This window comes from Leptonychotes weddellii, chromosome 3 (genome assembly GCF_054177405.1).
Source record: "Leptonychotes weddellii isolate Sample4059 chromosome 3, ASM5417740v2, whole genome shotgun sequence".
Taxonomy (NCBI): domain Eukaryota; kingdom Metazoa; phylum Chordata; class Mammalia; order Carnivora; family Phocidae; genus Leptonychotes; species Leptonychotes weddellii.
Window position 1 is genome coordinate 43,889,066 of NC_138371.1, and position 24,038 is coordinate 43,913,103.

Consider the following 24,038-nt stretch of genomic DNA (forward strand, 5'->3'; position numbering starts at 1 on the left):
CCACTCCAGCAACCCTCAGTTTTTTTCCTGAGATTAAGAATTCCTCATATCAGTGAGGTCATATGATACATGTCTTTCTCTGATTGACTTATTTCGCTCAGCATAACACCCTCCAGTTCTATCCACGTTGTTGCAAATGGCAAGCTCTCATTCCTTTTGATGGCTGCATAATATTCCATTGTATATATATACCACATCTTCTTTATCCATTCATCTATTGATGGACATCTTGGCTCTTTCCACAGTTTGGCTATTGTGTTTGATTTTGAAAGACACTGCCAAAGTGTTTTTCAAGGTGGCTATACAATCTTGCATTTTCAGTAGCAATGAATAGAAGTTCCTGTTGCTTCACATCCTCACTGAGATTTGATGTCAGTGTTTTGGATTTTAATCATTCTAATATGTGTGTAGTGGAATTTAATTTTTTAAATTTGCAATTCCCTAATAATATGTGATGTCGAACATCTATTCATTTGTATATTTATCATCTGTATCTTTTTGGGTGACATGTCTGTTCAAGTCTTTTGTTCATTTTTTAGTTATTTGTTTTCTTATTGATGAGCTTTTTTTTTGAATACATTGTATATTATTAAGTTCTTTGCATATTTTGGACAGCAGTCTTTTATCAGATATGTGCTTAATGAATATTTTCTTCCAGTCTGTGACCTGTCTTTTCATTCTCTTAAAATAGTCTTTCACGGTGGAGAAGTGTTTAATTTTATTAAATTTCAATGTATCAATTTTTTGTCTTTCATGGATCATACTTTGTGCTGTATCTAAGAAGTCATCACCAAACCCCATGTTAGCTCGATTTTCTCCTTTCTCCTAGAGGTTTATAGCTTTGCATTTTACATTTATGTCTATGATCCAGTTGAGTTAATTTTTGGAAAGGTTTAAAGTTTAGATTCTTGTTTTTTTTTGTTTGTTTTTTGTTTTTTGTTTTTTTTTTTTGCATATGCGTTCAGGCATTCCAGCTCCATTTGTTGAAAAGACTATTCTTTTTCAGTTAAATTGCTATTGCTTCTTTGTCAAAAAGCTGGTGACCTCTGGAGTTGTCTTTCTTTATAATTTCCTTCTCTGTGGTACTTCATTTTGGGTATATTTTTTTGTGGTTGAGCTAGATTTCTTGTAGAGATTCAGTTAATCAGGAAAAAATAAAACTGATTTTTGAATATCTTCTTTTATTAATAAGCCAAGTTCTCAAATTTATCTGTTTCCCTAGATAAATTACTTGAAGGAAAGGTCCCAGAACTTGCACTTGAAGGAAAGGACACTAAAAATAGCATTCACAAAAATAAAAAAATGTGCTTTTCCCTTATTAATCCTAGTATTATAGGATTACCTTCAGAATAGATTTTCAAGTTCAGCTTATTAAAATATAACATTAATAGTCTTGCTAGAATGTACAAACACTGTCAAAATTGCAATAGCAATGTTAATATCCAATATTACAATTTGACAAGTTATATGAAGAAATAATTGGAAATTAATACAACTCATTATTAAATAGAAAGTGGGCTATATTAGGTTATTTTTTATTCTTGCAAATTTAAATAATTAAGAATTATACCCTGATGCCAGCACATCATAAGCAATAAACTCTTAATAACATATGGTATCTATAATAATCTTTTAAAGGTAGAGAAATATGCAGTATTAATAATTTTTCTTATATTCTCACCTCTCATCTTCTCATTCTGTATAGTTTAGTTCCTAGAATGTTATTTTGTTACAAATTTTGAGCAAAGTTATTATGCATAATTATCTAGAAAATATATCATATTTCTCTTCATGTCTAAATTATCCCTGAATGTAATACTACAATGGAACTGGTTCTGAAATATCACAAAATTCTAATGACAGTTTCAATTTATCATGGTATATTAAAAAGTAAATATTCACAAATTTTTAAAGAATGAAATGAATTCTACTTGACAGTTTTGAAAGTATGTTTAGTAAATGCCTATCTGAGCACATTTCTCATATATTAATGCTTGATTCTACTGTACAAGATGCCTCAACTTTAATAAAAATAATTACTATCAAAATGAACTCATATCTAAAAGTTACAATTGTGTAGGATAAAAAAGATATATAATAAAATCCATAAATACAACATGATAAACCCACTTTATTGATGAAGTCTGTATGGTTGTTTACTTAGGAAAATACTTTATTTTATGGTTAATATATTTTAATTATGGATTAAAATAATCCAGAAAGAAAAACAAATTTCTATAGCTACACTGTGTGAAATTATGTAAGCAGGAGTAATTCAAGAAACCCTCAGAGACTCAGAAAACAAGAAAACATGGTGAAGTATAGCAATGTAAAGGAGAAAAGTAGATGGATTTGAATGATACAGAGGTCTTACTGATTGATTAATTAAATGTTGAAGTTAGGAAAAGGAAGGCATCAAAAATAACTTCCATATTTCTGGCTTGTACAACTAAGTAGTAGGTAGGTTCATAAAAGAGATAACTGAGAAGGAAGAGCACTTTGGGCAAAGTGTATGTGAGGAGTAGATGAGGAAAGGGAAAATAAAGGAATAAATGAATGATGACGTACTTTGACAATATTTAAAGAGAATATGAAGATCTAAATGTCTATATAATTGTTGAATTATTGACTATAAATGGCAAAGAAGCTATTATTTTTGATAAAGAAAATGCATAATGTAAATGAAGATATTTTACTGTTACTCATCAGCACTGAACTTCCCAGCATATATCACCAAAGTCTAGGAAGCAGTTGGAGATTATTTGTGGGATTGACTAATAGATTTTCTTCCATTTATGATATTGCTGATAAGCAGAATTTAGTTTCAAGTTGGCTTAAATAATATAAAAGGTTTTCTTTTCAAATTTAGTAAAGCTTAGGGGCACCTGGGTGGCTCAGTTAGTTGAGCATCTGACTCTTGGTTTTGGCTCAGGTTGTGATCTCATGGATCATGATATTCAGCCCCACATATGTTCCATGCTTGGTGGGGAATCTGCTTGAGATTCTCTCTCCCCCTCTCCCTATGCCCCTCGCCCCCTCTCCTTCTAAAATAAATAAATAAATCCTAAAAAAAATTTAGTAAAGCTTCAAAACAATCTGTATTTTGGAAAAATGAAACACATAAAGACAAAAAGCAAAAGAACATAAAATTAGAAAGACTGAAGCAAGATATCAAAAGCAAGTCTGAGTTTACCACTTACTATACATGTAATGAGGTCTCCTATATGGAGATGGGGTGGGGTGTAGTGGGGGTGGAGAAGGAGAAACACAGATTCTTAGGTTTAAAAAAACTATGTGTGGGGACAGAAGGTATTTGGGAAATCTCTGTACCTTCCCCTCAATTTTGTTGTGAACCTTAAACTGCTTTAAATAATAATTGTAATTAAAAAAAACTATAACATGAAATTTTTAATGTGTCATGCATAAATTAAATTAAACTAACCATTTACTTTTAAAAAAAGACTTGTCCCAAGGACAATTTAGAAAGATTTCATAGTGTTGGACAAAGAATCATCTCGTAAGTATGTAAAATTGAACATTCATTAAATTCCCATAGAGAGTTTAACAGAATCCAAAATCCCAGGCAAAAATCCTGTGTGGTCAATATGGTGACTTTTCTTTTGGATTTATTTGATCTGTTTTGGTAAAAACTTGGAATAAGATCAAACAAATCAGCAAGATGGTAATAGCCCAAGCCAGATGACAGGTAAAGCCAGGGAGTCTGCACCATCATTTCCTAACTTAACAGTTTCCTTCCAGAAGCAATGCCAAGATAGAGGATGTAAATATGTAGATTCTTAATATTTAATTTATTCACATTGATTATAACCCATGCCAGTTGGGAGATCTGTAGGGCTGTGATGTCCTATAAATGCTTTAATTGCATTTTCATTATAGTATAATCTACTTAAAACCCAGGTCCATGCCATCCTGGTCTTATTCTTTCTTCATTACACACTACCCTCCAGAATTCCCCCTAATTCTTTCTTCAAGTGGAGTCAGGTAAATCATATGTTGGTGCCCATAATTATTGTTTGTTTATTTATTTTTGCCCATTATGTTTCTCATCATCATATAGAAAGAGAAAAAAATTGATAAAACCTTGAAATAATTATATTTAATAATAAAATACTATGTATTACTAGGGAGGGCAAAATCTTTCTAATAGAAACAAAAAAGACAGAAACTAAAAAAATAGACGCAGATTTATATGAATTAAAAAATGAGTGGTCAAAACAATGAAAAAATAACATTAAAAACAAATGAGTATCTGATTCAAGATGGTAGAGTACATAATTTGCCCTTTCTCCTTCATAAAATCTAACTGAAGTGAGAGTTGATATATACAAAATACTAATAACAAGAGAATAAATCCATTTCAAAATAAGAAATAGTGCCATCAACAGAAGAGAAACATTGACAGATTTCTGGAGGAGAGAGAGCGGATGATTATTGATTGAGACCTCTGAAAAGAATGTGTAACTCTGATTTTGCATAGAAGAGAATGCAGTAGAGGATCTGAATGCAGTGATGGGCTATTGGGGAAGAAATCATGGTAATGAATTAAAGGCCTATCTTTAAAAATGTATATGTTCTGTGTACAAGGAGCAACTGGCTGTAACATTTGCTATTAGCTAAAACCAAGAAATACTTTCTAAATAGCCATTTCACAGAAGGGAACTAGTGTGAGAATTGGAGCATAGACAGAGGTTAAGACAATTTTCAATCCCCAAATTCGTCAAAGGGGGGAAAAAAAAGACAAGGATTTCATGTCACTCATTTTTGAAATCAATATTAAGTATGCCAACCCTGGAATAGCATTTTTATTATTATTATAGTGATTTAAAGGGTCTTACACATCTCCCTAATAACATACCTTAAGTAGAAGGCTGCCTCTACTTAGAACTTGTCCATTTTTCAGAGCTTGAATTTATTCCTTGCATAATGCAAAGAAAGTTGCAACCTCCCATTGTTGTAATTTGTTTGCAACCCTCCACTATTGCAAAAGAAGAAAATGCCAATACTAATAAATATTGTAAATCTTAACTAACCCTATTAAACTAACTAACCCTAACTATTTACAAATGAAGGACTATGTTGTTTAGTATTAGTATTGGCATTTTATTCTTTTGCAATAGTGGAGGGTTGCAAACAAACTAGGATTGAGGATTAACAGATATTTGAAGATAGCCAGCAGCAGAAAGAGGAAGATCAAAATACAAAAATTGAGCCACAGATCCAAAACATATAGAGGTAATATAAAGAATGGAGGATGATTTTTAAAATGTAATTAATATTTTCTAAAAGGATCAAGGGTACCACATATCTAGTTTTTAAGAAACTAAAATAAAACCAAAACAACAAGAGAGTTAAATAACAGAAGGAATATTGTCACAGGAAAAATTACAACATATGGTACTTAAAATATTTTATAACTATTATTATAATTTGATAAAATGAGAAATTTAACAAAAGTTGTACATGTTCATTTCATGTATTATCAGAACATCACGTAATAGTTTGAATTTATTAAGCAGTAGTATTTGAGAAAATAATCAAATAACAGCATCATAACGTGAGTGATATTGATGACACGGAGAACATGTTATGATGATAGGACATAGGCTGCATGCTTCAGTGGAGGGAGGATTGCACTAGAAATTATGAGCCTCAGGTTGTAATTTTAGCCTTGCTTCAAATTTGTGGTGTTACTTAGAAAACCATTTTACATCACAGGTGACAGTTTTTCTCCTCTATATATTCAGTTTCCTCATGTCTCAGTTTCTATATTTTTATCATACAATTCACAGCAATATTTGTATCAATTACCCATAATGTATTTAAATACATCAATTTTATTTAGATATCTAAGAGTGATTTTTAGCTTCTATGAATATTTAATGCCTGTTTAGTTTTGCTTTGTTTATGTTTTAGTTTTCTCCATCTTTGTGTATTCTTCCAGTAGGGCAGCTGTAGTTTACATTTTTGTAGTTCGTAATTCTTTCTGGTTCCTGTGCCATATTTACCTTGGTGCAGCAGCCAGCTCCTCTGCATTCACAGCTCTCACAGGGCTGGTGGGCTAGAAAGAATGGGTGAAGAGCCTGATTGCAGCCTTGGCACACTAAGACAAGCAAGCTTCCCATATTCTTTTGTTTGCTTAACAAATCATGTAGGACAAATTAAAGCAGCAGGCCAAACATGCCTTGCACTCCTCCAGGGTGCAGTCCTCATATTCACGCATGGGCACATGCTCCATTGTGACCCTTTGCAGTTTGTCTAATGACTTATCATTTTCCTTATCCTATGTGCCAGATGTGCTCTAAGCATTTATGACCAAAATTAAAATTCCCTTCAGAAGATAAACAAACTCATGTACTCCCAAACAATCCAATTTTCAATATTCATTTTCTGCATTAATACAGGGGAGGATAAAAGAGTGAATTTTCAGCCCCAAATTGATTTCAACCTATTATAATTATTTCATATGGGAAGGTGAATTCAATGAAGCAAAGAGTATTTCTATTATTCGGTTACTTGTATGAGGAAGGCATTTAATAAGTATTTGTTATAAATTAAGCCAACAGACTCAAAATCCACATAATCATTTGAATTAATTTATTATTTAAGCAATTGATAATCAAACCTTTTCCCTAAATAGTGATTTCTTTGGCTCATTAAGTAGTTTCTGGGAGAAAGGAAAGAATCCACGAGAACAATGAAATCATTTTTTCCATTGTCTACAGAAATAACAAAAAAAAAATCTGCCTTTGATTATGGAGAATATTTTATTTCAATACTTAATTTCTAGAAACTATTATGTTTTTAAAAATGACACTGATGTAGCTACTTATTACCATTAAAATGTTAATTTAAAACTTAGGAAATAAAATTGGCTTATTGGAATAATTTCTCTATTAGGTATTTGCATTAAAGAAAAGTTCTGCCACTGTTTAGACAATGGATATTCTATGCAATCTTATTTTAGCATTACGTGTAAAGTAACTTGAGAGTTGATTGTGAATTAAATGGAATAAATTCTCTTTCCTTTAAAGTCAGTTTGAGCTAACCTATCTAGAATAGAATACTTTTATCTTTATTGGACCATATCCCAATGTCAGTGGTACTTAAATTCTAGTATGCCTAAGAATCAGCTTGGAATCTTGGTAAATATCTAAATTCCCATAGACTTAGATAGGTCTCTTATGTCATCATTGAGGCCTTGAGCTATTGTCCATCAAAATGAATTAATTGTATCTCTCTAGAAATGTTTTTAACCTTTTCTCATTATTCACAAAGATAAAAACATCATTCAACTTTTCTTTTATACGATGAAAGAAAATGTATCCCACAGTGGCTTTAAAATGTTTTGAAATCTGTCATGACAACTCAGTTCCTGCCTCATGGAGCCAGAAAGAGTAGCTACATAGGTATTAAAAATCCACACATTCCTACCCTCTCCAGGATCTAAATCTGATTCAAAACTAGACCATCTTCTTGCATCTATTTTTCTGAGTTTATTTATTCTTTTTCTTTCTGGCACTTGTTCTTTCTGTTTATTTTTATCTCAGGTACATATTGAATATTTTATGCTTTATGTAACATGTCTTTTTGCTTTTAGGCAAAATGTGATTTCCTTTATGAATTTTATATAATATGATGCTTTTTCTATTATTATTACTAGATGTGCATCTTTTTCCAAGAAAAATGAAGTAATTATGCTAAGATATTTTCCCTTTCCTTGGTATTACCTCTCAATTCAGTAGATCCGTACTGGGTACTTGTAATCTTTATTTCTTAAGAAATAGGTAGGTAATATACAACTCTTTGTCTTCTTCTAAAGCTTTCAACTGTTGAGTCTGCACTATGGTAATTCAAACATGTATTCTTTGTTTTGTTTTGTTTTGTTTTGTTTTTAAAGATTTTATTTATTTATTTGAGACAGAGAGAATGAGAGACAGAGAGCATGAGAGGGAGGAGGGTCAGAGGGAGAAGCAGACTCCCTGCCGAGCAGGGAGCCCGATGCGGGACTCGATCCCGGGACTCCAGGATCATGACCTGAGCCGAAGGCAGTCGCTCAACCAACTGAGCCACCCAGGCGCCCCAAACATGTATTCTTTATAGAGCTTCTTGTCACATAGGACTTTTACAGGTATCCTGGTGCTTCTCCATTTATTCTTTCCAACTTGTCTTTGTTATATATTCATCTTCAGGTAAGGCAATCTCTATGTGGATTTTTATTCGGAAACTATTGATTCATTTTCACTTTTTTCCCTTTAGATCTATTTCTTATAAAATATAGTTTTATATTTTGAAACGTATCACATATTCTCTATTTAATATAATGGTTTCAAATAAGAGCACAAAAGGTCTAGAGAATTCAAATAAACCTGCGAAATCCCATCTGACCACGTTTTCAGCATTTGGTTTGTTGTATGTGCCAGATGAAGATACAATAAAAACAAAACAAAACTTTGTTAAATTGTTGAATGATGGTGGGCCCTAGGAGCTAGAACAAGGGAATGCACAAAAGTATAGTTTAAGGGTTAAGATATCCAAAGTTATTTACTGAAAATAAAGCAACCAGTCATATGACTGGATGAAAGCAGTAATTAGGGCTATATGTTTACTATTGGCCTGACAAGTATTGAACAGAATATAAAAACAAGTCATGGATGTCTAAATGTAACACTTGTATAAATTCACAGTCATATTCAGCATTTGAAATTGCTTCTCACAAGATTACCATTACTTTGGGCATGAGCACAAACAACAGGAAAAATCAAGTTATAATTGAATCCGTGGTTACAATGCAGATATTCTTAGAGTCAGAAAATGTTCACTTTATCTTTGTGTTCATTTTTTTTAAATACACTAGAAATACAGTTACCTTTGTATCCATCCATCATTCTTAAGACTTTTGATGTTTTTCATGAGGCTCAGTTGTTTTTCTTTTTAATTCAGAATGAATAACTTCATAGGATTTAATGTGGGATAATTTTTAAACTACATTTTTCTCATACTGTTTTCCCTTTTCTTTCTCAAATGTGATGTGAACATAGCTGAACAAAATAAATTATAAAGACAGTTTCCTAATTCTTGTATGATATGTTTATAATGAACTATTTTGAAATTCTAAGTGTAATATCATTGCATTGTTTATTTATAGTCATTTTTCATAGGAATAAAAATGTAACCTATGAATGTAAAGACTAGCATATGGTATACAATTTGAATTGAAAGGAATTCTTTTATTTGAGGCTTAAAACTGTGTACACTATACTGTCTTTCAGAGTTGATATCTCTTGCTTTATCCTCATTAAATATTTTGTCTTAAAAAAGAGTGATGAATCACTTAGAATACATAATTTTATATATGTATGTTCTCTGTTTTGGAAAGGATTATAGCAGTTTATTATTTACCAAATCATAATATCTAGTAAACATGAGCATATATCCTCAAATATATTTTAATTGATCTGAACATCTTAGAAGCTTGTTAATTATTGCCTTAGAAGAAATCAGCAATTATTACATTTCTTTAGTAGATAGGAAGGTATATTGGTGGTCTTAAATAATTCCTACATTTATAGCATAAAATAATTTTTTTCTGTTTTGTTTGGTCTATACTTTGTGTCTGATAAAATAAAATAGATTGAGAAGAAAAATAGATGTGGATGATTTACAGAATGAATATGTGTAGAGTTTTCATGCTTACACATAATTGCTTGCTAATCATCAACTTGGAGTAATAGAAAAAGGTGACCCTCATTTTCTTGAGATCATATTTTGGGACAGTTCAGTTATTTCAAATGCATATACTGATGTTTCATATTTAGTTCATGAGTTGACTATATTTATAAAATAATTTTTAAACTACAAAATTGTATTTAAGAAAACTAGTTTGCTTCTTTTCAGTCTGTTAAAGTATCAGCCAAAGTGATATGACAATGATATTATTCAGTATAATTTCAGACAGTTCCTAAGATAACATAAGGAAGAGCATAAGGAATAACAAAAAAGATTTTTTTTTTTCCTCAAAAGTGGTCCATCAACTCTTTGAACAGGCCATTTGTTTGTACAGCAATAAATTAGCTATGTTGTGTTAAGTTAATATTCATTGAGTAAACGTGTAAATGAGTGCAGACAAGGGATGCTTCTTTCTTAGGTATGACTGTGTATTGATTAGAAAAAAAATATAGTCTGAAATGATGCTGAGTATGTTAGATATCTAGAGACAATGCTGTAGAATGTAAAACTTTTTAGTTCTGAGCCCACGTATTTTTTCTAGCATTCCTACAAGATTCCTTTAGTAGCTTTTATAACTTACTTCTAAAATATCTGGTAAGTTAAAATTTGTAGTGTAGATTGAAATAAATCAACTTGAATAATTGTAGAAGAGGTAACTGTAAAACATACACACACTAGGGTTTATTTTCCTTTTTCTTTTTTTTGTAATGGGCCACATGAATATATCTTTTCAATGGAATAAAACCATATTTTGGAAGGAGTTGCATCCTTCGGTATTAGATTAGATATTATAAGATGTAATGCATGTCTGTGAATTTGGCAACACAGGTTATACTTTTAAAAATGAATTAAATTCTGTAGTGAGAAAAGAGTAGGTGTAAGAGCAGTATTTCTTCATGGACATATGTTAAACATATGGTAATGTCAGGAACTGTGAAGGGACTGAGGTTTTACTCTACTTGTAAATTAACAAATTGGCTTGATGGATACTGGAAGATAGCTTGAGACTCCTTGGTCAGAGATAAGGATTTATTACTCAGCACAGAAGGCAATATGAATTTCATGTTTGTATTCGTTTAGTTTGGCCCCCAATCTCCCAAGTGAAGTAGAGGATACAACTGAATAACCTTGAGTTTAGGAAACCCTAATTCATTATGAGGTTCTACAAGCAAATCTGCCCAACCTTGCCCTGGAGGAAGACATTATCTTCATTATATTGGACAGCAAGCAAATCAGTCTTTTATTCCAATGGGAGATACTATCTCCATCTTTCAAAGTTGTTTGCTATACAAACATCCTTGAAAAGGCTGTGTGAACAAAACCCATCAATGTCTCTGCTCACAAGATAGGCAGAAATCCAAGAGACCCCTGGAAAAATGTCTGTCAACAATACCCACTTCTCATTTCTATACCATCTTAGTCTCTGGCGAATCTTCCAGGTGTATGTCACTCTGTCAACCACTCTGGTTAATCTGACTGATGAGGACTGGGACCAAATCTATTCCATTTGTTTCTTATAGTATGTAATCAAGGCCACTAACAGCACAACTAGAACCAGCAAAATGAGTCAACCTGCAATATTGTTTTCAACTTTCCCCCTCAGAGTCCCAGGCTCAACTTCTTGAACAAATCAAATAAACTGTAAGGATCTAACTTAGAGAGTTGGATGGTTATCTTTTTAAGTTTCTGTATTGGCCTTTCCACTTGGCCTAAAGCATTAATCCAGTTAGAGCAATATGTATTAGTCATTGTATAAGCTCCATCTGGGCTCACAAAAAGGAAGGCTGGGCAGTACTATAATTTCTCAACTACTAGGGAGTTGAAGCTAACCCGAATACCTTCCATGACCAAGGTGGTGTCATTGATCACTTCAGCTAAAATCAGGGGCAAATTTTGTGCCCACTTTCCTAATTGAATGACTCTTACTGCAGGGAAAATGGCCTGCAGCATGTACATAAATGACAGCCTCATTTTGAAGAAATCTGTCACCTGAGAGCTCCATAATCTACTTATAAGTTGCCTATGAACAATCCTGAAGTGAAAGTCACTGTATTTTCAGAAGATGAGCCAGTTTATGCCTGGTTTCCACTTAAGGTGTCCAGTTCTGGGAGTGCATATGTACTTCTTGAAAGAAAATGGGGTTGACATTTATTACCCTTGTCCAATCAATGGGGCCTATATCAGACAAGGGGCATGGTTGTAAGGTGCCTCTAGTATGGTCTTACAGAAGACTATAAGCTTTAGGGTCCCTAGTTTAGTTTAAATAATTGTGTCTAATTCTTGTTTTTGGCAGTGTTAAAATACAAAAGATCATTAATGCTCCTTCTACCATCATTCCTCCCATGGTCTAAGGTATCCTATCCCCAGTGCCAAATTGTTCCTGCTCCTATACATCCACAGAATCTGTATGCCCCATTATAGTAATTATAACTTTAACTTTTGTCCAATTATCCCCTATAGACACACACACGTTTTAGAAAAGTCAGGTGCAAGAGGACAAGGGCATTTATTCAGAACTTAACCAAGTGTTCTGGGATGTGGAAATATGTAAAATAATGCTTCACCTATGGGAATGTAGAATGATAGAGTCATTCTGGAGAATAGTCTGGCACTACTCAGTCTAATTAGTTATACTGAGACCCTGTTTCCTTGTAATTATGCCCCTAGGTATATTGCATACCCTCTCCCCTCTATCCCACCAAACTTATCACACAGTTCAATAAAGAGGCATCATTACAATGTTTATTAAAGTGTTATCTGTGGTGCCAAAGAGATGGAGATATTGTCAATGTCTATTACTAGGTGGGAAGATAGGTAAGAGAGGTATTAGTACAACATGGGGAGTTCTATGCCCCAAATAGAAACTATAGATTAGATGCATGATAGATTAGAGGAACATGGATGAATCTTTTTTTAAAGTTTATATATGAAAAGTTTATATATACATATATATATATATCTCATAATACTGTTTCTATAAGTTAAAATATGTACACCCAAAATAGGGAAAATTAGAAACAATATTAGGGGTACTAAATCTATGCTAGATGCAAAATATAGAGGGGTGGAAGAGGAGAGTGTAATTTAACACTGAAACTGAATTTTAAAGGAATCATATATGTTTTGTTTACTCATTAATTCATATTCCACCTAATTCTTAATAAGAATGAGAATGATATAAATGATTAAGTTTTACTAGGGGCAGTTTGGTTGTTTCCCTTTCCTTTGTGGATCCTAAACTGACATTCTAAGATTTGCTATTTAATCCGTAAAGTGTAAGTTCTATGATATTTATGGACAAGACAGGTAATGCAAATGATTACAGTGGGCATTGACAAAATTTGTTCTGGATTGTGTTTCATGTCCACTTAAAGTATTCAAACATAATTTTTAAACCTTCCGTTTGGGGTAAATAAAACCCATCTATTGTTTAAATTGCTTGAATTCAGTCCTTGCCAACAGCTTGCAACCATTGGCAATCAAAACAAGGAAAATGTTTTATTAAAATAAGATACTGGGGTGATTGATTGAGCCAACAAGGGAAATTGAAACACTCAAGATAATCTTAGACAGTCACAAAAACAGATTTTAAGCAGATTAGAAAAAATGAAGAGAGAATTTACCTGTACTTTTTAATTTTTTATTCCAACCAGCCAAACATTCCAACCCTAGGGGGAAGCCTTGGTAATTAGAATCTGAAGTAGCCAAGAGTTAATTAGGGATTTTGATTTTGAATGAGGAAATACACTGCTTAAATTAATCCCTGAAATTAAATATGGGACTTTTGGTTCCTGACAAGATAACACACTTATCAAAGAGTTGTCCTCCTCTCAAATAATCAACATTGGATATTCCATCAAAGAAATGGTTATGGAGGGGCACACAGGAGATTCTAAAACTAACATTAATGTTCTAAGTCCTAAACTGGGTATGAGAAATATGGGTGTTTTACTATTAATATTAGCATCATGATATAATTATGTATGTACATTCATAATACAACACAAAACCATATATAATATATATGTTTATATTTAAAAATAAAAATATAATATCAAGCATATGATATTTAAGAAGTAGAAGTATATATGTTTTAGAAAGTGAAAAAAATGAATATAATGTAGAATATTTTGCATAGATAATGAGCAAGCATTGTCAAGAACTAAAGCAAGATGTAGTACCTTGGTTGGAAATAATTGTTATTGTTGAACATGATTAAGGTAAAAATTAGAGAAATATTTTGAAATTAAAAATATCAAAAAAGATAATCTTAAAAATATCTGAAGAATAATGAAAGAAGAATTAAATTGACATTAGATTGCTTCACAAAGTCTGGTGTATTTGTTTTTATTGCTGTGCAACAAATTACCACAAACTAGTGTATTAGTTTCTTAACACTGCCATAACAAAGTGCCACAAACTGAGTAGCTTAAAACAACATAAATGTATTGTCTCATAGTTCTGAAGACTAGAAGTTTGACCTCAAAGTGTTGGCAGGGCCATGCTCTCTAAAACCTGTAGGGGAGAATATTTCCTTGCTTATTCCCAGCTGCTGGTGGTTTCCTGGTAATCTTTGGTGTTCCCTGGCTTGCACCAGGTGCCCCACTTCAATCTCTGCCTCCAGGGAACATGATGTTCTCTCTGTTTCTTCACATGGTGTTCCTCTACTGTGTATCTGTGTCCAAATTTCCCTTTATAAGTATACCAGTCACATTGGATTAAGGACTCACCCTAAAGTCTTTATCTTAATTTGATCAGATCTATAATAACCCTATTTCCAAATAAGGTCATATTCACAAGTACTAGATACGCAAGTATCAGTTGAGACTCAATACATCTGTTAAAATAAAAAACAAATGGAGACCAGCCTTGAAAATTCCCTGAGCAGACAAAACCAGTTAAGTCATACAAACAAAACTTCATTTAGCTTATTTTGGAAGGCTAACTTGAGCCAGGTCATTTCTTGCTTAGGTTTCCAGAAATTATAAGGAAATCTTAAACTCTTTCTCAAGGTTGATATGAGATAACCACTGACCAATTCCATATCATTTAAGAAAATTCTTTTTTAAAAGTTTTTATTTAAACTCCAGTTAGTTAACATACAGTTAATCACAATTTAGTGATGCAGCACTTCCATACGATACCCAGTGCTCATCACAAGTATGCTCCTTAATCCCCATCATGCATTCCCCCACCAACCTCACCTCTGGTAGCCATCAGTTGGTTCTCTATAGTTAACAGTCTGTTTCTTAGTTTGTCTTTCTCTCTCTTTTATTTCTCACTTTGTTCATTTGTTTTGTTTCTTAAATTCTATATATGAATGAAATCATATGGTATTTGTCTTTCTCTGACTGAATTATTTTGCTTAGCATAATACTCTCTAGCTTCATTGATGTCACAGCAAATGCCAAGATTTCATTCTTTTTTATGGCTGAGTAATTATACCACCTCTTTATCCATTCATCAGTCATTGGACAAGGCCCCGTTCCATAATTTGGCTATTGTAGATAATGCTGCTATAAACATCAGGGTACATGCATCCCTTTGAATTAGCATTTTTGTATTCTTTGGGAAAATACCTAGTAGTGCAGTTGCTGGATTGTAGGGTAGTTCTATTTTTAATTTTTTGGGGAAGACTCCATACTGTTTTCCAGAGTGGCTGCACTAGGTTGTATTTCCACCAACAGTATAAGAGTGTTCCCCTTTTTCCACATTCTCGCCAACATCTGTTGTTTCTTCTGTTGTTGATTTTAGCCATTCTGACAGGCATGAGGTGATCTCTCATTGTAGTTTTGATTTGTATTTCCCCGATGATGAGTGATGTTAAGCATCTTTTCTTGTGTCTGTTGGCCATCTGGATTGGATGTCTTCTTTGGAAAAAATGTTTGTTCATGTCTTCTGCCCATTTTTAATTGGATTATTTGGTTTTGGGGTATTGAGTTTTATAAGTTCTTTATATATTTTGGATACTAACCCTTTATCAGATATGTCACTTGCAAATATTTTCTCCCATTCCATAGGTTGCCTTTTAGTTTTGTTGATTGTTTCCTTTGCTATGCAGAAACTTTTTATCTTGATGAAATCCCAACAGTTCATTTTTGCTTTTGTTTCCCTTGCCTTGGAGACATATCTATAAAGAAGTTGCTTCCACCAGTGTTGCTGCCTGTGTTTTACTCTAGGATTTTGATGGTTTCCTGTCTCACATTTGGGTCCTTCATCCATTTTGAATTTATTTTTATGTGTGGTATAAGAAAGTGGTCCAGTTTCATTCTTTTTCATGTTACTTTCCAGTTTTCCCAACACCATTTGTTGAAGAGACTGTCTTTTTCCCATTGGATATTCTTTCCTGCTTTGTCAAAGATTAATTGACCAAATAATTATGGGATTATTTCTCAGTTTTCTATTTTCTTCCATTGATCTATGTGTCTGTTTTTGTGCCAGTACCATACTGTCTTGATGACTACAGCTTTGTAATATAACTTAAAGCCGGGAATTGTGATGCCTCCAGTTTTGCTTTCATTTTTCAAGATTACTTTGGCTATTCAGCATCTTTTTTGGTTTCATACAAAATTTAGGATTGTTCTAGCTCTGTGAAAAATGCTGGTGGTATTTGATAGCAATTGCGTTAAATGTGTAGATTGCTTTGGGTAGTATGGACATTTTAACAATATTTGTTCTTCCAATCCATGAGCATGGAATGTTTTTCCATTTCTTTGTGCCATTGTGCATTTCTTTCATCAGTGTTTTATACTTTTCAGAGAACAGGGCTTTCACCTCTTTGGCTAGGTTTATTCCTAGGTATCTAATGGTTTTTGGTGCAATTATAAATGGGATTTATTCCTTAATTTCTATTTCTGCTGTTTCATTATTAGTGTATAGAAATGTAACAGGTTTCTGTGCATTGATTTTGTATCCTGTGACTTTACTGAATTTGTTTATATGTTCTAGCAGTTTTTTGGTGGAGTGTTTCAGGTTTTCTATATAGAGTATCATATCATCTGCAAATAGTGAAAGTTTTACTTCTTTCTTGACTATTTGGATATCTTTTATTCCTTTTTGTTGTCCAGTTGCTGTGGCTAGGACTTTCAGTACTATGTTAAATAACAATGGTAAGAGTGGATACCCCTGTCTTTACCTGATCATAAAGGAAAAGATCTCAGTTTTCCCCACTGAGGATGATATTACCTGTGGGTTTTTCATAGATGATCTTTATTAAGTCGAGCTATGTCCCTCTAAACCTACTTTGTTGAGAGTTTTTGTCATGAATGGATGTTGTACTTTGTCAAAGGCTTTTTCTACATCTGTTGAATTGATCATATGGTTTTTATCCTTTCTCTTATTAATGTGGTGTGTTACGTTGATTGATTTATGAATATTGAACCACCCTTGTAATCCCAGAATAATCCCACTTGATTGTGGTGAACAATTATTTTAATGTATTGTTGGACTTGGTTTGCTATTGTTGAGAATTTTTGCATCCATGTTCATAAGGGATATTTGCCTGTAGGCAAATAAGGGAAGTCTTTATCTGGTTTTGGTATCAGGGTAATTCTAGTCTCATACAATGAATTTGGAAGTTTTCCTTCCTTTTCTATTTTTTGGAATCATTTGAGAAGGATAGGTACTAACACTTCTTTAAATGTTTGGTAGATTTTGCTTGTGAAGCCAACTGGCCCTGGAATTTTGTATATTCAGAATTTTTTGATTAGTGATTCAGTTTCTTTGCAGGTTATCAGTCTGTTCAATTTTTCTGTTTATTTCTGTTTTGATCTCGGTAGTTTATATGTTTTTAGGAATTTGTTCATTTCTTCTAGGTTGTCCAATTTGTTGACATTTAGTGTTTCATAATATTCTCTTATAATTTTATTTCTGTGGTGTTTATTGTTATTTCTCCTCTCTCATTTGTGATTTTATTTATTTGGGTCCTTTCTCTTTTTTTCTTGATAAATCTGGCTAGAGGCTTATCAATTTTATTGATTTTTTTTAAAGAACCAGTTCCTGGGTTCATTGATCTGGTCTATTGGTTTTTTAGATTCTATATCATTTATTTCTGCTCTGATCTTTATTATTTCCTTCCCTATGCTGGTTTTAGGTTTTTGTTTTTTGTTTTTTTTGTTTTTTTTGTTTGTTTGTTTTTTTCTAGCTCCTTTAGGTGTAAGGTTAGGTTGTTTATTTGAGATTTTTCTTGATTCTTGAAATAGGCCTGTATTGCTATGTACTTCCCTCTAATGACTGCTTTTGCTGTATCCCAAAGGTCTTGGACCATTGTGTTTTCATTTTTATTTGTTTCCATATATTTTTAAATTTCTTATTTGATTTCCTGGTTGACCCATTCATTGTTTAGTAGCATGTTGTTTATCCTCCATGTATTTGTGGTCTTTCCAGTTTTTTTTTTGTAGTTGACTTCTAGTTTTATAGCATTATGGTCAGAAAAGATGCATGGTATGATTATAATCTTTTGTATTGTATTAGGCCTTTTTTGTGGCCTAATATGTGATCTGTTCTGGAGAATGTTCCATGTGCACTTGAAAATAATTTGTATTCTGCTGTTTTAGGATGGAATGTTCTGAATATATCTGTTAAGTCCGTTTGGTCCAGTGTGTAATTCAAAGCTATTGTTTCCTTGTTTATTTTCTGTTTAGATGATCTGTCCATTGGTGTAAGTGGGGTGGTAAAATCCTCTACTACTATTATTGTGTTATTGTCCATTAGTTCCTTTATGTTGTTATTAATTGTTTTATATACTTGGGTGTTCCCATACTGGCTACATAAATATTTACTATTGTTATATCTTATTTTTGGATAGGCCCCTTTATTATGATATAGGGCCCTTCTTTGTCTCTTTTCACAGTCTTTGTTTTAGTCTAGTTTGTGTAAGTCCAGCTTTCTTTTGACATCCATTTGCATGATAAATGTTTCTCCACCTCCTCACTTCCTATCTAAAATGAGTCACTTGTAGGCAGCATATAGATGGGTTTTGTTTTCTTTTATCCTTTCTGACACCCTATATCTTTTAATTGGAGTGTTTAGTCCATTTACATTCCAAGTAATTATTAATAGATATGAATTTAGTGCCATTTTATTACTTGTTTTATCATAGCTTCTAGAGATTTTCTCTGACCTTTCTTGTCTTTGTAACCTTTGCACACAAAGTCCCTGTTAATATTTCTCACAGGGTTGGTTTAATGGTCATGAACTCTTTTAGGTTTTGTTTTTCTGGAAAAGTCTTTATCTGTCCTTATATTGTGAATGACAGCCTTGCTGGATAGAGTATTCATGGCTACAGATATTTCCCATTCAGCACTTTGAATATATCATGCCACTCTCTTCTGGCTTGCCAAGTTTCTGTTGAGAAATCTCCAGCTAGCCTTAAGGATCTTCTCTTGTAACTTAAGGACTTCTTCTGTCTTGCTGCTTTTTTTTTTTTTTAAGATTTTATTTATTTATTTATTTGACAGAGAGAGAGACAACAGTGAGAGAGGGAACACAAGCAGAGGGAGTGGGAGAGGGAGAAGCAGGCTTCCCATGGAACAGGGAGCCCAATGTGGGGCTTGATCCCAGGACCCTGGGATCATGACCTGAGTCAAAGGCAGACCCTTAATGACTAAGCCACCCAGGTGCCCCTCTCTTGCTGCTTTTAAGATTTTTTCTTTATCACTACATTTTGCAGATTTAATTACAATATATCTTGGTTATGGCCTGCTTTTATTGATTTTGATGGGGATTCTCTGTGCCTCCTAGATCTGGATGTCTGTTTCCTTTCCCTGACTGAGGAAGTTTTCAGCTATCATTTCTTGAAATAAATTTCCTGTCCCCTTTTCTCTCTCTTCTTCTTCTGGGACTCCTATAATATAAATGTTATTATGTTTGATGGAGTCACTGAGTTTCCTAAGCCTATCCTCATGTTGCATAATTCTTCTTTCTCTCTTTTCTTCAGCTTCATTAATTATTTTGTCTTCTATGTCACTAATTTTTTCTTTGGCTTCTTCCAGCCTGTTGTTCATTGCATCAGACATGTTTCCAATGTTGTTTATTTCGTTCTTCATCTCTGATTGAGTCTTTTCAACTTTTATCTGTGTGGTAAGGGTCTCACTGATGTCTTCTATTCTTTTCTCAAGCCCAGTGAGTATCTTTATGAATGTTGCTTTGAATTCTCCATGAGGCATCTTACTTATCTATTTCATTTAGTTCTCTGGCTGTGGACTTACCTTGTTCTTTCATCTGGGATAAATTCCTTTGTCTTGGTACTTTGTCTAAGTCTCTGCTTTTTTTCTGTGTTGGAAAAGCCAGTCATGTCCCCTGCTCCTTCTTCGATGCGGCCTCTTCTCTCCCTTCAGTTGTGGAGTTTGTTCTATCAGTCTTCAGACTGATTTCTGAGATGTTTAGTATGAGTTGATAGTTACCTAGTTGTGTTTGTGGGACAAGATAAGCCTAGGGTCCTCCTACTCCACGGCCATCTTCTTCTCCTGCATCATCATTTAAAAAAATTCTAATATTATAACCACTCACTGTGATGAATAAACAGTCACTGTTTTCCCATTATACACACTGCTTTATAACAATATACACTGATCTCATATCATGTTTTGGTTTGAGTTTCTTTTTGGTGTGTGTAGAGTAAATTTTTACTAATTACCAGTTCACTGATTCATTGATTTTACTTCTGTTAGTTATGAACTTTTGACACATTTTTTTGATGGATACAATTCAATCTGTAACATCTAGTGCCTTAAAAAAATCAAACAAATTTGTGATCACGTAGTTTCCATGTGTCAGGAGTCTGGGCAAGGGTTAATTGAGTCTTCTGTTATGATCTCACACAGCTCACACTGTTATCCAGGCTGCATTCTCTCCGAGCTTAGATTTCTATTCCAAACTCATTCAGACTCTCAGTAGAATTGTTTTCTGCAGTGGCAGAACTGATGTCTCCGTTTTTTTTTTGTTAGCTGTAGGTCAGTGATTGCTTGCAGCTCTTGAAGCCACCTTCAGGTTTTTGCTATGTGGCTCCCTTCATAACATGGACACTTCTTCATTGCCAATGGAAAATTATTCTGATTTCTTCCAATCTCTGACTTATACATCCTCTTTAAAAGTGATCACTTGATTATTTCAAGACTATCCAAGATAATTTCTCTTTTGATTAGCTTAAAGTCATTTGGTAAGGGACCTAATCAGATCTTAACTTTTGCCATAAAATGTAACCCAGTCACATAAATTATATCACATTACATTCACACGTCCTGCTCAACTCAAGGGTAAGGATTTATATAAAGCACATACTCCTAGGGGCAGAAATCTTGGAGATAACATTAAAATTCTAACACACTTAGATTCAAGAAAACATATGATTAATTATGTTTATATTGAGGTCAACTACTTATTTCATGAACAGAAGAAGTATAAGTATATTTTGGCATATACAACCTCTGAATATTTGTCATGTGAAGGCTGTCTTTGAAAACATTCTTAGAGAAAGTATTCTGGTAAAAGAAGACATAGATCATAGAGAACACTAGAATTATGCTACAGAAGGGTCGATAATTCTAGATCAAGTTTACTGATATTTAGATAAGCAATGACATTAAGAAAGAGAATAAAATATCTGCAGCATTTCTAGCTAACACCTTAAAATAATGCTGTGGAATGGGCAGAGAAAAGTAATAGAAATATAGGTCTGTAGTTTCTGGGTGAAGTATAAACATTGCCAAGCTTAAGAAATGAATAGGTAAAAATAAATTGGAGTAATCAGAATAGTAATACAGAATTTTTCAAACCAGTAAAAAAATTATATAAATATTTTAATATACATAATAGAAGGGAGAAAAAGAGAAAACAAGAAGAGAAATAAAATGTAATTTTGGTTAAGTATTATGAAAACTTTTTCATATTTTTCAAAGAATTTGACTTATTGTTAACTTTCTAGCTTTTCCCCTGTAAATGTGATAAAATAAATGTCAACTGTATTACTGAGCAACATTACTTTTGGTAAAGTTAACCACTGATTAGTAAACTGAAATTGAACTTGGAGGAACTATAAGTGTCAAAATGTAGCCTGATCTTTGTGTTTTCCTGCTGATGGAGCTCATGCCTTCTTCTAAAAGTTATCGTTTTAGACCTATTACAGGAAATATTTGCTTCTGTGTGGCATGAGATTTCGAAACCAAAATAAGTCCCTTGCCATTGGTGTGATTTTGGTCTCCTTGCACCTGAACTCACTTGAGGAATCAGAGAATACCTCCTGGACAGCCATATAAGCTGCCACGTGGACCACTCCTAATGTAAAGGAAACTTGATATTTTCCTGATGACAAGCTGTGCATCTTACCCTACATCATATTAAGTAACTCTGATGCCAAATGGGACCTTTTTAGTCTTGTGAGTTTGAATGTTTAATTGAGCCTGAAAATATTGCCTAGCGGGCATTGTAATGATAAACAGAAAATAGACAATAAAATTAAAACTTAATATAATGTGAATTTAAAAATGCATGTAAATGTATAAAAAATTATTGATCAAATTCAAATGATCAGATACAGTTTTAAAAGTCCAATAATGTATGTGATATTACAGATATATAAAAAATTAAAAGATATGACTATATATAAAATTGCAAGGATGGTAAATAAAGACCATAAAAAATTGAATCACAAGATAGCCAGCATAGCCATTTTAATAAATGTCTAAAAATGTTTAAGATTAAGTATCCTAAGGAACGTGAATAATATTGGTAAAATGATTCATAATTTTTTAAAAAGTTACTATGATTTTGAAATTATGTGTACCTAACAACATAGCCTTCAATAATTACTGGTAACACTGCAGGGAGAAATAGAAAAATTAAATTATTATTGGAGATTTTAATACTCCATTTTTAGTACTTGTTAGATCAAGAAAACAAATAATAATAGAATTTTTGAATAAATGGTTAATAAGCTCTTGGGGGAATCTTAGGGGCCATCTTAGAATTCTGCCTACCACAGGCTTCCCTCTGCCATAAAAAATTCACATTCCTCCCACATGCAGCATACACTGACTACCCCCAAAGACCCAAGAATTTGATCCTATTATAACATCTACTCAAAGTCCAAATTATCACTTAATCATCTTAGTCAGGTATAGATGAGGCTCTGGAGTGTAACCTATTATGATGAACTCCAGCGACATAATTTCTAGCCACATGTAGGACTGTGAAACTAAAGAGATGGGTTTTCTGCCCCCAACACTCCCAATTAACAATAGTAGGATAAAAGAGTCAGTGGTCTAAAATCATTCTGAAATCCAGCCAGGCAAATGTTGGAATTCTCTTCATTAGCTTTCAAGGCCTAGCAATAATTTTCCTTCACTCTCAGCTCTGCCCTCTTGGTTTCCCTCTTACTTTATAGTGCATGTTTGTGACTGAGTTGTTTTATCAACTTGCTTCCTGCCAGTAGAATTTTGATTGTCTGACAGTCTCCTTTCATTAGTACTTTCTCTGTCTCCTTTAGTCCAAGTTAGAAGTGTCTCAGCTGAAACAATTTTCTCAAGAATTTTGGGAGTGTTCCATGCATTTCTCTTGTATTTACCTCATTTGGTAAAAGTCAGATCCATAGATCTGTTGGAGATAATCCCTTCTCTATTATCCCTTCCTGCTGAGATAGCTGAGAGTCAGCACCCTTAAACTTTAGAAACCCTTTGGTTTGGTTGAGCTCTGTAAGACTCATCCTTCATTCCTGGAGAGAAATCTTTGTATACTGAATATCTGACCTTTTCATCTTCTGGGGGTTTTAACAAAATGTCATAGAGTCACATACTCAACCATTTCTGTATGCCACACTTTCAGCAGCCATTTCTGACTTTTGGAATATTTTGCCATTTTGGAGGTCCTGCAGATTTTCAAAATCATCCAGGCCTGGTTCTTTTTTGTTAAACTGTTCTTTCCTCAATTTATCTCTCTCCTCTTATATTTTATTACATGTAGCAAGAAGAAACCAGATGGTGCATTCATCCTTATGCTCAGAAATCTTTCTGAATTGTACATCAAATTTATCATTTTCAAATTCCATTTTGCACATAATTGTAGGACATAATTTCAGTAAACTTACTGCCACTATATAGCAAGGGTCTCCTTTTCTCCAGTTTCTAATGGCATATTCTTCACTCCCTTCTGAGTTCTTACCAGCAGCATTTTTAGCAGTCTGTTAGTAGTATAGGCTTTCTTTACCAAAGTTATTCCAGCCTTCATCCTTGTCAGATCCAAAGCCACTGACACATTGTTAGGTATTTGTTGAAGCACCACCCCACTTCCAGGTACCA